At 30.7% G+C, this 3513-nt stretch overlaps 1 long non-coding RNA gene across 2 annotated transcripts; it reads left to right on the plus strand.

Moving 5' to 3' along the window:
• The first annotated feature begins 469 nt into the window (after positions 1 to 469).
• Positions 470 to 1843, plus strand: LOC107073570 (uncharacterized). 2 transcript variants are annotated; one of them, XR_016176849.1, is made up of 3 exons: positions 470 to 901; positions 993 to 1083; positions 1468 to 1843. It is a non-coding gene; the product is annotated as an uncharacterized LOC107073570 (long non-coding RNA). The 2 variants fall into 2 exon arrangements; XR_016176850.1 differs by having other exon boundaries at positions 1027 to 1083.
• Positions 1844 to 3513: the final 1670 nt, after the last annotated feature.

Here is a 3513-nt window from a genome sequence, read left to right on the forward strand (position 1 = left end):
CTATACAATTTTTCCTATTCTGGGTCTCCTCTTTACGCGCTGCTTCGTAGTTATCGCTCCTGGTAGTGTATGTGTGTGTTTGTGTACGACTGCATACTACGAAGCGTAGACACATATACAATAATTTCGATACTATACCTGTTTCTAAGTAGGAGCGATAGAAAGTTAGAAGAATAAAAAGACATGAGAATTCTAATAAAAAGTTATATATATATATATATATAAAAATCTCGTGTCACAGTTTTCGTTCCCATACTTCTCCGAAACGGCTTGACCGATTTAGATGAAATTTTTTGTGCTTATCCGGTATCTATGAGAATCGGCCAACATCTGTTTTTTCATCCCCCTAAATTTTAGGGGTAGTCCACCCCCTAAACTTTTTTTTCATTTTTTAGACAAAAATTGTAATTTCTATTTTTTTATGATACAACGTACGAAAATACATACAATCCTCAATTTTCACCCCTTCTACGATCAACCCTTATTTTTTAATAGCCATTTTAGTAATTTAATCATTTTTCCTCTCCGGTCGAAAACTGATCAATCGTCATTTATTTAGTTATTATTATCCCCGCCAGATGTCTATAGGTGTCACTTCTGACCCAGTAAACAGCACGGAGTAGGGATGAGAACGAAGCCGGTCTCCTTTCTTTCTCACTCCCTACACAGTTGTCGGCCATCATTATTGTTTATGCATCAAGTGTAGTAGTAACGTTGACAATTATTATTTTGCTATCTCAGTGTAACTCTTATATTAACTTTTAATCATTCCTATTTTATCAATAATAATTAAATTATCAATTTTGAGTGTATTTTGCACGATTAGTTAATCAAGTGATTTTATAACCTCAAAAGTACTCAACACGTGACACGAGCTTCCAATAACAACGAATTTTGTGTTGTAAGTATACTTTTTTTTATTTATGTTGTTGATCTTATTAAAATGTAATTTTAATTTAATTTTATTAAAAAAATGTAATTGAACAATTAAGATTTTCATAATTTCCAAAATAACACAATGCCAAGAAAACGCAAAGGGGCTGATTTGAGCCGCAGTACAAGTAAAGCAACGGATTTTGTGTTGTAAGTATACTTTTTTTTATTTATATCGAAAATGTTGTTGATCTTATAAAAATGTAATTTTAATTTAATTTTATTAAAAAAATGTAATTGAACAATTAAGATTTTCATAGTTTCCAAAAAATCAATCATTATGAATCTTTATTTTGAAATGTCAATGGAAATATTGGTTTTATGAAAAAATTATAAGAGACAATGTTTTCATAAAATTTAATTTTTTACTTTTGTTTGAAACATTTTTCCATAAAACTTATATTTTTGTTATAATTTCATAAATTAAAACTAATCATTTCAAAACTGCGGCAAAAATCCTGGCCCTAATTATACTTTTAACATTTTTCATCATTAAATAATTTCATTAATTCTATTTATGTATGTTTTGTACAGTGAGCAATGCCAAGAAAACTCAAAGGGGCTGATTTCAGCCGCAGTTCAAGTAAAGCTCGAAAGTTGCGAAATAGCAGATCCGAAAGAACAAGAAGAACAAATCCAGCAACAAAATACTGATGCAAGTGTCAGAATGGCGCAATTGCATCAAGAAGAGCCAAGAAGATACACGAGCCGAACGCAATGAAGTCAGAAGATTAGAACAACGACAATCACGCCGTTTCACAGTCAATAGACGAAGAACAAATGACCAACAACGACAACAGGTACATCGAGCATTTATATCTGATTCATTCCTGCGTCTAGCATTCCAGTATGAGCCCGATATTGAATATTATGCTCATTCAAAAGTGGTAATTGGTGCTATGGACAAGGAATGCCCGCATTGTCATGCTATGAAATTCAAAAATGAGCCAGCTTGGATGTGTTGCGCGTCAGAGAAAAGATACAACTACCTGAAATTGAAACATTACCTGAACCATTAAACGGCTTACTTATCGGCACGGATCCAGATTCTAACGTGTTCCTGAAGTCAATTCGAAGATTCAATTCATGCGTTCAAATGACATCGTTCGGAGCAACAGAAATAGTTCGAAATACTAATGCAAATGGTCAACAATTCAATTCTACATTCACAATCAGAGGCCATGTTTATCATAAAATGGGCTCACTGCTGCCAATGCCAAACGAACCACATAAATTCTTACAAATCTACTTTATGGGCGGCGAAGGACTCTGGAAGGGGCACTTGCCAATCGCGTGAAGGCACATTGCCTGAGTGTGAATTCAGTTTTCAATTAGATTGGCTTTTGCAATGACTATCAACAAATCCAAAGGTCAAACGATATCTGTTTGTGGATTAGATTTTGAGAACACCATGTTTTTCACACGGACAATTATACGTGGCATGCTCTCGAGTGGGTAAACCATCGAGTTTGTTTGTGTTAGCTAAAGATGGACTAACAAAAAAATATTGCTCACGCTATAGCATTAAGAGATTGATATTGTTTAATAGTGTTACTGTCGTAATTGTTTAATTAGTGATATATAATTTTAAAGAATAAATTATAATAACTTAAAAATAATGTTTGCCTTTTTTTATTTTTATATTCCCTCATCGTTCACAGCGCTCCATGCTTATTTCACGCATATACCACATTCTTACATACATACAATATACACATTCTAACATACATACATACTTACAATAAGTAAGCTATTTTTTGTCTAAGAACTAGAAATTACTAGGAAATTATTTATATGGCAAAACAACGTTTGCCTGGTCACACTAGTATATATATATATATATATATAATATACATTATTTTTGTAAAAATATCGATAAAATATAAAAATAAAGAGATTAAATATAATTGATGCAAGGTTTAAGTAATAAGAGAGTATAATCTAATTTAAATATTACTAAAAATATTTTAATGAAGTATATTAGTTTTATAAATTACCAAATTAATAATGTTTTCGATTTTCTAAATATGAAAGTCAATTTGAAAAAAAAATACAAAAAAAAATCTATTAAAAAAAAATAATAAAATATAAATTACATTTAAAGAATTTCACATAATTAGCTTATCGGATCATTATGAGGTATAATTATTAATGCCTAATACATAAAAGTATTTGTCCTATTAACTAATATCTTATTAAAACTTTGATTGCTAAAGGCGTATATACACGCTCTCACAAATCCATCGATATACTCGAAAGGCGTATATATACGCTCTCACAAATCCATCAATATACTCGAAAGGCGTAAATATAAGCTCTCTGGATTTTTTTATTATAACATCTTTATTACTGTTTTACCGATTAATTTTACATGGAATTTATTGGGATATGTAACATAAAAATTAAATTACTCTAAAAAAATTTAAAAAAAATTCATATTTTTATTTTATTTACCATTATTATCTGTTTTGGTTAGTTGTCAATAGAAAAACAGTCGCAGCGACCGACATACGAAAACTGCGTCCTTCATTATTAATGGGATTGGTTCGAGAGCGCGTTGTAGTAAGAGAATTTATGGTA

This window comes from Polistes dominula, unplaced genomic scaffold (genome assembly GCF_049000335.1).
Source record: "Polistes dominula isolate Pdom_NZ unplaced genomic scaffold, Pdom_raw_medaka contig_652, whole genome shotgun sequence".
NCBI classification, from domain to species: Eukaryota; Metazoa; Arthropoda; class Insecta; order Hymenoptera; family Vespidae; genus Polistes; species Polistes dominula.